This window comes from Dipodomys ordii, unplaced genomic scaffold, assembly GCF_000151885.1.
Source record: "Dipodomys ordii isolate 6190 unplaced genomic scaffold, Dord_2.0 Scaffold11, whole genome shotgun sequence".
NCBI lineage: Eukaryota > Metazoa > Chordata > Mammalia > Rodentia > Heteromyidae > Dipodomys > Dipodomys ordii.
Window position 1 is genome coordinate 16,212,896 of NW_012267227.1, and position 13,360 is coordinate 16,226,255.

At 44.1% G+C, this 13,360-nt stretch overlaps 1 protein-coding gene across 1 annotated transcript in view; it reads right to left on the reverse strand.

Moving 5' to 3' along the window:
• Stard9 (StAR-related lipid transfer (START) domain containing 9) overlaps window positions 1-13,360 on the reverse strand; it is a 78,751-nt gene that overhangs the window by 51,029 nt on the left and 14,362 nt on the right. The gene's annotated exons all lie outside the window — the stretch shown is intronic.

Consider the following 13,360-nt stretch of genomic DNA (forward strand, 5'->3'; position numbering starts at 1 on the left):
AAGCCGGGCGCTGGTGGCTCATGCCTGTAATCCTAGCTACTCAGGAGGCTGAGATCTGAGGATCCCAGTTCAAAGCCAGCCCGGGCAGGAGAGACCGTGAGACTCCTAGCTCCAATAAACCACCAGAAAACCGGAAGTGGCACTGTAGCTCAAGTGGTAGAGTGCTCGCCTAGAGCTGAAGAGCTGAGGGACAGCGCCCAGGCCCAGAGTTCAAGCCCCACGACCGACCAAAAAAAAAAGACAAGCAGCTAAACTATCCCTTTCTCTTCTCAGGCCAAGGAGCTTACTATGGCCAACTGAATAAGCCAGAGTGAAACATTGCTGATAACAAGCAAACTCAAGGTCTCACATGGTGAGGATCAATGAAGAATGTTTCATGTTTCCCCAGACTGCTCCTAACAGCAGCTCATCCACCTCTGTGCCAGTCAGTTTTTGTTACTGTTCTGTTTTGTTTTGGGGGGAGGAGGGAATGGGATCAGAAGCAGCCAGAAATCCTCACAAGAAAACTCCTACAACTTGGCCTGCTGTCTGAAGTCCTACTAAACTCAGACAGGCAGACCCTAGATGGCAGAATAGAACTGGGTTTATGAGATCAACAGTGTCCAGTTCAGCCAAGCCTCGGCAGAGCACACATAGACATCACCCATTGTGGCAAATTGGTATAGTGGATGCTTACCCATTATATGCATGGAGCTCAGCATCCAAATACTTTTCCTACTTGTTGGATATCTTATTATGTCCATCCTGGGAAGCAGAGCCCAGCCCTCTACTACAGAAGCCAAGCAGACCAGATCTGCCTTCTCTCTTCCTAATAGCTAGAACCATGACACGTGAAATGAGGCCATCAACTAAACAACAACAAAGCAATAGTTGATCAGTTCTCCCAGAGTCCCTCAATACTGTGGGCCAAACATACAGTGGGCACAGTGCCAAGCGGGGTGTTCAAATCAGCTGACCCTGTTCTGTGGTTTTGCCTGGGCTTTCCATTACTTCCCTACCCATTTTTTCAACTTTTCTGTAAATTTTATGAATTATCCAGTATGGTTCCAAATTGTAGTACTACTCCTATTACTTTAAATCTGTGTGATCTTGTGCTTGTTACATGAATTTGGTAAGCCTCAGTTTATCTAGCTGTAAAACAGGTGTTTTGTATCTAGTCACAAACACTGCTGTAAAGATTAAGTGAGGTAATACACAGCAGTCAAGACAATGGACAAAGACAAGAGTCAGGACTAGGCTACTTCACCTGTTTTAGCAGCTGCCATTGTCTTTAAACCAGTGAAGTATTTGTTTTTTAATGCTTTCACTATCCAGGCAAAGGGCCAAAAAACTGAAAAGTCTGGAACATTGAATAATTCTCACTCCCTCCTGCAATCTCCCATGCAGAGCTCTCCATTCACTAATTTTTATCAGTAAAGCTGAAAATTCAGCAAGTTTCTATTTGCATCCTCAAATCTGACTGGGTTAAATTCCTATAGTTTAAAGAAGGAGTGGTATATTTCTCTGCATTAAACAAGATTTGCCACCTATTTGAAGAGAGTTTGATGTCTACTTACTAGGGAAAAATCTTTCCCCAAAACTTTATCTTTCTTTCTCGTACCTCAGCAGGAGGTGGAATCAGAGGTACAGACAGAGTAAGGCCACATCTAGAACCAAATGTTTTTCCTCCCTTTGTAAGGACTTCAAGAAAAACAAAAGCTGGGTGTGGTGGTGCACCCTTGTAACTTCAGCTACTCAAGATGAGAAAATAGTACAACTGAACAAGAGGAGGCTAGCCCTGGAATTCTGCAGCTGACACTGTAACTATCGGCAGATGTCAAAAAAGGCAAATGTTATTGTCTGACACTGTTACCCTACAATTTAAAATTGTTCTTCAAGGTTTCTTTAGTTCCTGTTGTTTTACTTCACCCTGGAAACAACCTTTTATCTCCCTTAGAATTTCTGCACAGCAGTTTCACAAATGTTTTATAATAGTTTTTGGCCAAAAGTAATGAAATCTAATCCTGCTGTCATTTAAAAATCATTTTTTGGAACTTTTTAACTCTCCCCCTTCAAGCTTTCCATTTGCACATAAAGAAAATTATACTCTCTTCCCCAGCTTCCACCCACATGGCCATTATTAAATGAATGTGAAGCTTTATTAGAGACTGATAGAAACACATTTTTCTTTCTTTTTTGCTATTTTCCAAATTACAAAGAATGTTCACTTTCTGTAACAAGACTACTAATACAGTTGAAGATTTTGATTACTTCTTTCAAAAAATGAGATTGGGTGTGGGTGTGTGTATACTCTAAAACTGGAATTTGAACTTTGGAGCTCTAAGTCCCTGGTCCTAAAGAAATCTGAGAAAAGCCTGTAATCCTAGCTACTCAGGAGGCTGAGATCTGAGGATCACGGTTCAAAGCCAGCCTGTGCAGGAAAGACTGTGAGACTCCTATCTCCAATAAACCACCAGAAAACTGGAAGTGGCGCTGTAGCTCAAGTGGTAGAGCGCTCGCCTTGAGCTGAAGAGCTGAGGGACAGCGCTCAGGCCCAGAGTTCAAGCCCCACGACAGACAAAAATAAATAAATAAATCTGAGAAAGAAACCTAAACAAGCCTCAAAACTGAGTTTTGAGATTTCTAAAGAAGTATTTGTTTATACACAATTTACTATTTCTAACAATGCTTTCTTTTCCCTGATAACCGTTTCCATGGGCAACTGTCCAAGCGACACTGTGAGATCTGGTAGGCCACATATGTGGCCGTGATAGTCACTGGATATAAGTGAGGAAGTCAAAGAAAAGACATGTTGTGCAACTCCTCTGGATGTTCCCTTCCTCCCTACAAAAAGATGGATTCACTAGAATCCTGTGAGAAATAACGAAAGAAAGATTGCTTTTCTGGAAAGGAGTTTCCAGTTCATAGCAACACGCACACACGCACGCACGCACACACGCACGCGCGCGCGCACACACACACGCTAAATTAAGATTAACGGACATAATCATCTCTCTTGGGGACCTCAACAGGAAACAGAGCTACAACAAGCCTTAATAGTTACTGTGGAATTCCAAGCAGTAATGAATAATGTTCCTTTGTCATGGGGCCTGGCTGTAGGACTGCTGACGTTTCCAGTTTACCTTATTTGCATACAGAGACATATATTCATGATCCCATCATGTAAAGGAACCTAGTCATCACTCTCCCTTACCACCTCGAAAAGCCTTAGCATAATGGGGTTTAACAGCCAATAATAATGAGCCTAAAACAGAACTGGTGGACAGTAGCTGTGCAAAAGCAGACTTGGTAGTGGTCCCCCAGCCACTGGCCTAGAAAAGAACAATGAAGATGGTAATATAAAAGATAGTCTGAGCGAGGCGCTGGTGGCTCACGCCTGTAATCCTAGCTACTCAGGAGGCTGAGATCTGAGGATCGCCGTTCAAAGCCAGTCAGGGCAGAGACTCTTTTTTTTTTTTTTTTTTGGTCGTGGGGCTTGAACGCTGGGCTTGGGCGCTGCCCAGCTTGTGAGACTCTTATCTCCAATAAACCACCAAAAAACTGGAAGTGGTACTGTGGCTCAAGTGGTAGAGCACTAGCCTTGAGCTGAAGAGCTCAGGGACAGCACCCAGGCCCAGAGTTCAAGCCCTATGACTGACCAAAAAAAGTTTGCCTGGGCACTGGTGGCTCACGCCTGTAATCCTAGCTACTCAGGAGGCTAAGACTGAGGATCGAGGTTCAAAGCCAACCACAAGGCTGGGCACCTGTAGCTCACATCTGTAATCCTAACTACTCAGGAGGCTAGATCTGAGGATCACAGTTCAAAGCTAGCCTGGGCAGGAAACTCCATGAGACTCTTATTTCCAATTAACCACTAGAACACTGGAAGTGGTGCTGTGGCTCAAGTGGTAGAGCTCTTGCCTTGAGCTGAAGAGCTAAGGGACAGTGCCCAGGCCCAGTCAAGCCCCATGACTGAAAAACAACAACAACCACCACCAATAAAAGCCAGCCCTGGCTGGGAAGGTGGCTCAGTGGTAGAGTGCTTGCCTTGCATGCATGAGGCCCTGGGTTCGATTCCTCAGCACCACATAAGCAAAAAGAAAAAAGCTGGAAGTGGTGCTGTGGCTCAAGTGGTAGAGTGCTAGCCTTGAGCTGAAGAGCTGAGGGACAGCGCCCAGCCCAGAGTTCAGGCTCCACAACCGGACCCCCCCCCAAAAAAATAAATAAAATAAAGATGTCCTGCATGATATTGATATATATACATATATATACACATATATACACACACATAGATATATATATATATGTAATATGTATATATATTCATTATATATATATTCATTAGTGAAATATACTTCTTAACTTTTGGTATATCTTATAATGTAAGGGCAAATTAAAAGGCTGGATGTGAAGATATTAATGTAAACTAAATAAATAATAATTATTATAATAAACAAGAAAGTAGAATAAAAAAATAAAAAACAGAAAGTAGAGTAGTCTCTTGGGGGTTAGGTGTCAGGAGAAGGTTGTTCAGACTCCACCTACAGGCCTTGGAGTCAGAAAAAGAAGGGAAGCTTAGCTGGGTGCCAGTGGCTCAAGCCTGTAATCCTAGCTACTCAAGAGGCTGAGATCTGAGGATCACAATTCAAAGCCAGCCTGGGCAGGAAAGACCGTGAGACTCCTATCTCCAAAAAAACAACCAAAAAACCGGAAGTGGTGCTGTAGCTTAAGTGGTACAGTGCTCACCTTGAGCTGAAGAGCTGAGGGACAGCGCCCAGCCCAGAGTTCAAGCCCCATGACCAACAAAAAAAAAGAAAAAAAAAAAGAAGAAGAAGAAGGGAAGCTTGAAAAGAAAGGCTGGCAAAGGATTCAGAGAAGAAAGGTGAGGAAGAAGCATTACTCATGTCCACAGAGGAGTAATTTGCTCATGGTCACACAACATTAGTGGTAACTTGAGTCTAAACTTTCTACTTCTGCTTTAGGCACTTTTAGGAAACAATCTTGATTTCTCTTGGGTCCACTTTGTACAGGGTCCCCACTACTGGCATTTCAGCCCCTGTCACCTGGCACAATCTAATTTTATACATCTGAGTAATCCCTGTAAGCACATTCTATCACCTGATGTACTGCAGCATTTGGTGGAGTCTGAAAAAAGACAGCAACCGCCCCCATTTCTGTAAAACCCTCTGCTGGGTCTATTAGGAAGCAGCTGGCTGAGCCACTCTGGAGATGAAAAGAGCCATCCCATGAAAGCTCAGCTCTCTAACCTTTCAGCACATTCACTGCAGGAAAAAAAATCTCAGAGAAAAGCGGTAAACTGTAGCATAACACGGTAAGGGCAACCTCCCGCCATGCGAGATGTAGGCTGCTTGTATGCCCAGCGAATGGAAATTCACTGTGCTGCATGGGTAAGTGTAGTATGTGAGGTGTTTTTTTTTTTTTTCTGTTCATTCCATTTCAACAAAGTCTTTTAAACAGTGCAGGTTTTTTTTTCTTTTTGGTCATTTGTAGAGCTTGAACTTAGGGCCTGGGTATGTATGTCCCTGAGTCTCTTTGTGCTCAAGGCTAGTGCTCTACCACTTTGAGCCACAGTACCACTTTGTTTTGCTTTGTCTGCCAGTCCTGGGTCTTGAACTCATGGCCTAGGTGTTGTCCCTGAGCTTCTTTTGCTCACGGTGAGCACTCTACCACTTGAGCCACAGCACCACTTCTGGGTTTTTGGAGTATTTTATTGGAGATGAGTCTCACTGACTTTCCTGCCTGAGCTGGCTTCCAACTGCAATCCTCAGATATCATCCTCCAGAGTAGCTAGGATTATAGGTGTAAAACCACAGGTACCTAGTTACACTTCCTATTTTTGAGTTGTTAATTGGAGTTAATAAGATCTCATAGACTTTCCTGCCCAGGCTGGCTTTGAACTGTGATCCTCCTCTCAGCCTCCTGAGTAATGAGGATTTACAGGCTAGAGCCATTGGTGCCTGGCTTTATTTGTATTTTTGCTTATGAAAAAGACTGCAATGCCAGTGCCAGTGCCAGTGGTTCACACCTGTAATCCTAGCTACTCAGGAGGCTGAGATCTGAGGATTGCAGTTCAAAGCCAGTTTGGGCAGGAAAGTCCAAGAGACTCTTATCTCTAATTAACCACGAGAAAACCAGAAATGGTAGAGCACTTGCCTTGAGCTAACCAGAAGTGGTAGAGCACTTGCCTTGAGCTAAAGAGTTGAGGGACAGCACCTAGGCTCAGAGTTAAAGCCCCTCGATCTGCAAATAAATAAATAAATAAATAACTCATGTTCACTAAAGGTTCATTTGATCACATAGTGTCATCTACAGCAGCGTCATCAACAGAGCCATATGAGAGTTGTGAGCAAAAAAACAGGCTACAGAAAGACGTGGGTCAGGCCCTGAGGGTTTCCACAGCCTTCCTCAACACAGGACTTATTTAGGCAGAATGACATCACAGCAAGGAAGAAAGGAAAAAAAAAAGTGTTTCTTCTCTAGCGCTTCGCCTCTTCTTTGTTCCACCATGGGTTTTTGCACACTATCTCTTTTCCACCACCCACTCCTCTTAGCAGAACATGGAAGAGAGCAGCAATACCAGGAGTCAGATCCTGGGCTTAGCAATGCCTTCGGCTGACTATCATGTGCACGCTGTGCCGCCCCTGGGGAACTGCGGCACACAGCGACACTCAGCGCAAGCACCCACGCACACTCCACAGCACTGGCTGAGGAAAGGAATATAAGCTACGTGCCTGGTCCAGAACACTCACACTAAATATGCTAAATCAAATTATGACCATTCTCTAGGCTTCCCAGAAACATTGCCTGCATTAATTTCTACACATTTGATCTTCAGGATGCACATCACCAGTTTTCCTTTTTTTTGTGCCAGGCCTGGGCTTGGAACTCAGGGCCTGGGCTTTTTTGCTCAAGCCTATCATCCTACCATTTGAGCCATACCTCCACTTCTGGCTTTTAACTAGAGATAGTTTTTTTTTTTTTTTTGTCGGTCGTGGGGCTTGAACTCTGGGCCTGGGCGCTGTCCCTCAGCTCTTCAGCTCAAGGCGAGTGCTCTATTGAGCTACAGCGCCACTTCCGGTTTTCTGGTGGTTTATTGGAGATAGGAGTCTCACGGTCTCTCCTGCCCGGGCTGGCTTTGAACCGCGATCCTCAGATCTCAGCCTCCTGAGTAGCTAGGATTACAGGCGTGAGCCACCAGCGCCTGGCTTGTTTTTTTTTTTAAATTAGTGGTTAACTGCAGATAAAGAGTCTCACGAACTTTCCTGCCCAGGCTGGCTTCAAACCACAATCCTCAGATCTCAGTCTCCAGGGTAGCAAGGATTACAGGTGTGAGCCACCAGTGCCTGGCTATTTTCCTATTTCTTGTGCATTCATGAGAGCTCTGCACTGCCTTTTGTAATGGGTTTGGTCAGCCAGCGTTGAGAGGTAGTCATATAGGATTAAGCTGCTTCATTGTTGTTGTTGTTTTTAATTATAATTTATGCTTCATTGTTTGAGTTGGGAATACTTTTATATGAGAACAAACATAGAGGATGGTGTTTGTTTTTAACACTCACATGTGGAAAATGCTGCTAGGAACGTATTTCCTGTTTTTAATATAGTTTAATCTGAATGGGTCTCTGGAGACAAATATCAATGCTGGAGAAGCAAGTGAGCTGAGCCCCCGAATACTTCTGGTTTCATAGCTGGGTTAATTAGCAGGGCAAGCTGAACCCCGTATGATTCTCAGCAACCCAAGGTATAGTTGAAGAGAGATTAGTTTTGTGTCTGATCTGAACAGCATCTGCTTCATGCGTCTCACTGGCAGGCAGGAAACCTTCCTCCTCACATTGCTTCCTCTGATCTTAAGGCTGCTGGCTGCATGTTAGTCACCAGATTTCCAAGTACGCTGCTCTGGTGCCACTTGTTCCACTCCAGCCCTCAGACTTCAAGTTGCTTCAACCAAACAAAGCCTCGCTCCACTGTAGCCTATCCATGTTTTCGATCATTTACCATAGAGTACAAATGACAGAAACCAAGACCTGAGAGGAGAGGAGGAGGGGTAGGAAGAATAAGAAGAGAAAGAAGAGGAAGAAGAGAAACAGGAAGAAGAGGAGGAGGAGAAGATGAGGAGGAATGGGAGGAAGAGGAGGAAGGGGAAGAGGAAAAAGGAAAGAGGAAGTGGGGGGTAAAAGAGGAGGAAGAGGAGGAACAGAAGGAAGAGGAGGGGGAGAGAGAGGAGGAGGAGGAAAAGAGAGGAGGAAGAAGTGATGATGATCTTTTGTTGGTCAACTATACTAGCTCCCCAACGGAGGTCTACTGAAATAGTGCTGAGATGGTACTTGGCTCAAGCTAACTGTGCAAATATGTCAGGGGAAATGCAGCACCTGGCAAAGCAGACCGGGTGGCATCCTTGGGAGAGGTCTGCTGTTATCAGTCTGCTTGTGCACATATGTCGGGTGTGGTGAACATACAGACTTTATTTTTAAAGGGCCACTCTTCATTTTCTATAATCTTTTTTTTTTTTGCTTATGTGGTGCTGAGGAATTGAACCCAGGGCCTTAAGCATGCAAGGCAAGCGTTTTACCACTGAGCCACCTTCCCAGCCCCTTTCTATAATCTTTAGATGATTTTGTAAATTGGTTTTTCCTAAATAAGTAATCATCGTCCTTGTTTTTTATTTAGTTTAGGTATTTATTTTAAAATATTTTTTTTCCAGTCCTAGGGCTTGAACTCAAGGCCTGGGTACTGTCCCTTAGCCTCTTTGTTCTCAAAGCTAACTCTCCACCACTTGAGCCATAGCGCCACTTCTGTATTTTTCTGAGTAGTTTACTAGAGATAAGAGTCTCACGAACTTTCCTGCTTGGGCTAACTTGAACTGTGATCCTCAGGTCTCAGCCTCCTGAATAGCTAGGATTAGAGGTGTGAATCACTAGTGCCTGGCATTTACAAAAAATTGTTGCTATTATAAAGGCAACGTACAGAGGGCTTACAGTTCCATAAGTCAGGTAAGGAGTGCATTCCTTTTTTATTCTTTCTCTCAGTCTCTCTCCTAGTCCACTTGTTTTCAAGCAATTTCTTGACAAATCTAAGTAAGACGGGCATCAGGGGAGTATCAGGCAAATTCTCAGGGTTGCAGATGCAAGCAAGAGGCCTTCTAGGTAGCACGAAGGAAAACTGTCTCAAGAGATCCGTATTTATGCTTAGGCTGCTCTGGGTCTACAATGCCTACCAAGTCCTGAGCATGCCTATCCTGAAGATAACCTCTCTCCAGACTAGAGCGCAACCATTCCAGATAATACCAGGAATTGCTATTATATTTGGCCCAGAGAGGAAAAAAATCCAAACAAGCTTTGGTACTGTAAAACAATTCTCTGGTTTCCACTGCTCATTTTTATATAGGCATTTGGCACCAGCAACAAACACTAAGTGTCAAGGATTTCCATCCTTCAGATGTTTCTATGAGTCTGCAAGCTATTCTCATAAAATTCCAAGCTTATGGAGAGGGGGAAAATAAGTTAGATGAAGCCAAAAGAATGACCTTATTCCGCCAAAATCCAGCCCGTGGAGATGCTTATAGAGCTGAGCAGCTGTGCTGCTGGCATCAGGAACAGACTACAATGAAACACTCACACTAGTCTTCCAACCCCCACTCAGGCCTACACAGTCCCATCCAATTATTGCACAATAAGGCTTTCTCTTAGAAACTTCTCTCCCTTCTACTTCTGTCCCCATCTTGGTTAGAGAGAAACAGCACAAGGGTTGGAATGCACAGAGCTCTGCAAATATTCATGAGATGATCTTTCCACACCCACATGCTCCCCAGCTCCCTAGCATACACTAGGGAAAGGGGATGCACAGAAAACTCACAGAAGACTGTGGTTCTCGAACTAAAGCACACCAGGAAGGCTGCCCAAAATGAGCAGAAAGATTTGAGAAGGTTAGAAGAATCTCAGTGGAAGTATGTATGACTGGTGTGCAAGAGAAACCCCGAGTTTGATCCCAACCACCACATACACACACAACCCCCACCAAAAAAAAAAAAAATCAAGGACGCAGAGCCTTATCTTATCTGTCATTCACCCAATTATTAATTAGTCCAACTTCCATCATTTAAAATATGCAGCACAGGAATTAGAGAGACAGCTATGAAGCAGGACACAGGACTCCTTCCTTCACATTCTAAGTTCAGGAGATACAAGGGATGGGAGGGATATGAAGTGAGAGTTGTACTCTATCTCTACTTAATCCTACTTAGCTTTGTTTGGAAGAGAAAGTGATTTGTTAGCCAACACAAAACTCAAAACCAGGCTCAGGTGGCTCACATCTGTATTCCTAGCTACTTAGAAGGCTGAGATCTGAGCACTGAGGTCAAAGTCAGCCAGGTAGACAAATCTGCGAGACTGCTAGGCACCAGTGGCTCGTTCCTGAAATCTTAGCTACTCAGGAGGCTGAGATCTGAGGATCACGGTTCAAAGCCAGCCTGGGAAGGAAAGTCTGTGAGACTCCTAATATATTGGTTATATGGGAAGCATAGGTGGGAAAATGGTGGTTTGATGCTAGCCCAGACAAAAAGTTGTCAAGACCCAATCTGTGGCTAGCCCATGCAAAAAGCACAGGACTCAGCCGGGTGCGGGTGGCTCACGCCTATAATCCTAGCTACTCAGGAGGCTGAGATCTGAGGATCGAGGTTCAAAGCCAGCCCGGGCAGGAAGTCAGTGAGACTCTTATCTCCAATAAACCACTAGAAAACCGGAAGTGGCACTGTGGCTCAAGCGGTAGAGCACTCGCCTTGAGCTGAAGAGCGCACGGACAGTGCCCAAGCCCAGAGTTCAAGCCCCACGACTGACAAAAAAAAAAAAAGAAAGAAAGAAAGCACAAGACTCAGAGAAGACAACACCTGGTCAGTGCTAGGAGGAGGGGGAAAAAAGACCAAGAGTCTATCTAGGGTGGTAGAGTAGAACAGAATAGAGCTGGACATCGTCTCAAATGTCATGAAAAATCCAGCCCATAGGAGGCATCCCTTGTGCAGGACACAAAAACCTGGTCATGGTAACCCCATAGACAGGCAGGGGCAGCATCTGGAAGAAACCTCAAAGCAAGCCAAGTCTACCCTAATCTCCAGAAGATGATACTGGGTGAAGAAAAGAAAGCAGTCAGAGTCTGCACAGTGGAAAAGTGCTTGTAGAACTTGCAGGCATGTCCTCACCCAGACACAGGTGTGGAGGATGGTGATTACTTCCTGCAGAAACAGATGTGTTGGCACCAAAATATGCTACTGGAAAGTCAGCATGGCTACCCTACCCTGTCCTTGTGTCCAGAGAGAAGAATTCAGGCAAGATGTGAAGAGTTGCGAAAGTGATAGGCAGGTTAGAAAACAATCCTGAGGAGCTAAGATTACAGGTGTGTATTGAGTGGCTAGCTCAATATTCTAGAATTTTGAAGTTACTACATATTAGGATTCAAGCTGTTCTTCATGTCCTAATTACATACAATTCTCTGCAACTGAACTGAAATCTTCCTGGTGAGAACCGCTGGTTCTTGCACTATTACTTGCAGCTCATCATGTTCTATATTAGGAAGCAGTGTCGCCTGTCTTCTGGCTCTGGACCAACAAATCTGCATTCAATAGCCACATGCCTAATGCATGTGAAGTTTACAGCTGTTTCCTCTGGCGTCCTGCAGCCCAGGTCTTTAATCTCTTTCAGCAGTATGGTTTCCCTCTGAAGCCTCTCCAACTTCCTGACAACACGGTACTGAACTCCAGAAGTAGTGAAAATATTCAGAAAGGGTCTGTAACTCTCTCCCAGTGCCCCTGGAGGGTGGGCAATGCTGCAGTCTGTGTGTTGTTTGCTGTTTAGTATATTGTGAGCATATTGTGAAGAGCGAACAAATATAAAAACACATCAGCAAGCATAATTGTCATCATCATGATTACTTTTCATTTTGAATGCAGTGTTTGCAGAGAAAATCTCACTTAAATGATTTTTTTGAAAAGGTTTTTGGTACTGTATTTTAGCCAAATAACAGATTATTTTCAAATAAAGATTCCTAGGAGAATAAGAGCAATTGCTTTCCACAAAGGGCTGGGTAGCTTTTTGTTCCTGGACCTGCTTTCTGTTGACTCAGTCGGGGTTTGTTTTGAACAGTCACTTACAGCTCTTGGTGGGCAAAACTGAGCTAATGTTCCTCATGGAAAGTTTTACAAATACAATCGCCCAAACACAATATGTTTGAGCAGAGGACTCTCCTGCCAGCAGATGTTTCTCACCCGTAGGAAGTTAGCTCAGTTTTCCAAATAGAGTGTGCTGGTTCCCAAAGGACTCAAACCCAGATCCAAAAAAAGAGATTTTTCAAATCTAGTTCAACTTTTGGGAAAATAAAAACTATAGTCCTTGCTTCTCTTTTACACCAATAATGTGCATCACAGCAGGGACTCCAGTCACATTAAACAATTCATGTCTCCAAATACTTCATTATTTCATTTCCTCCTCACAGTAACTCTTTGAGGTATATATGACTATCTCTACAAATGCTAGGATGCAGCAGGCACTGGAGACTCACGCTTGTAATCCTAGCTACTCAGGAGGGTGAGTTCTGAGAATCACCGTTCAAAGCCAGCCCAGGCAAGAAAGTCCATGACACTCTTATCTCCAACCAGAAAACAGGAAGTAGTGCTGTGGCACCAAGGGGTAGAGTGCTAACCTTGAGTGGAAAAAGCTCAAGGACAATGCCCAGGCCCTGAGTTTAAGTCTCATGACTGACAAAAACAACAACTAGGATTCAAATAGGTTAAACAACTTGTCCAAAGGAGACCAGCTATCAAGTGGCTGTGCCTGAATTCAAACCCAGTCTGATTTTAGAGGGAAAACAAATCGATCTTTATATAGATTCAAGCCAGATAAAATTAAGGCCAATGTTTAAGAAAAGTTTTGGCTGCAAGTCCAAATACTAGAAATGAATGGGACACCTGACATTCAAGTCACAAAGTAATGGACATGACAGGCGTATGATCCCTAACACTTCCCACTTGTGATCTGCAGAAGTCACCCAGTAAGAAATAAATTCTAGGTTTGTACACAGGGTCACCTGAATGCAAAGTTCGTGTTTTTCACTATGCTACTGTGCAAAAAGAAAGCAAAAAGGAAGACATGGGAAAGGAAGGGATGGGAAATTGAAGACCCAAGGATGAAGAGGCATCGGCCTCTTAAAGGACTTGGTCCCTCACCATTGCAGTTTTTTTTTTTTTTTTGGGTCCGGTGGTGGGGCCTGAACTCTGGGCCTGAGTGCTGTCCCTCAGCTCTTCAGCTCAAGGCTAGCACTCTACCACTTGAGCCACAGTGCCACTTCCGGCTTTTTTCTTTTTGCTTATGTGGTGTTG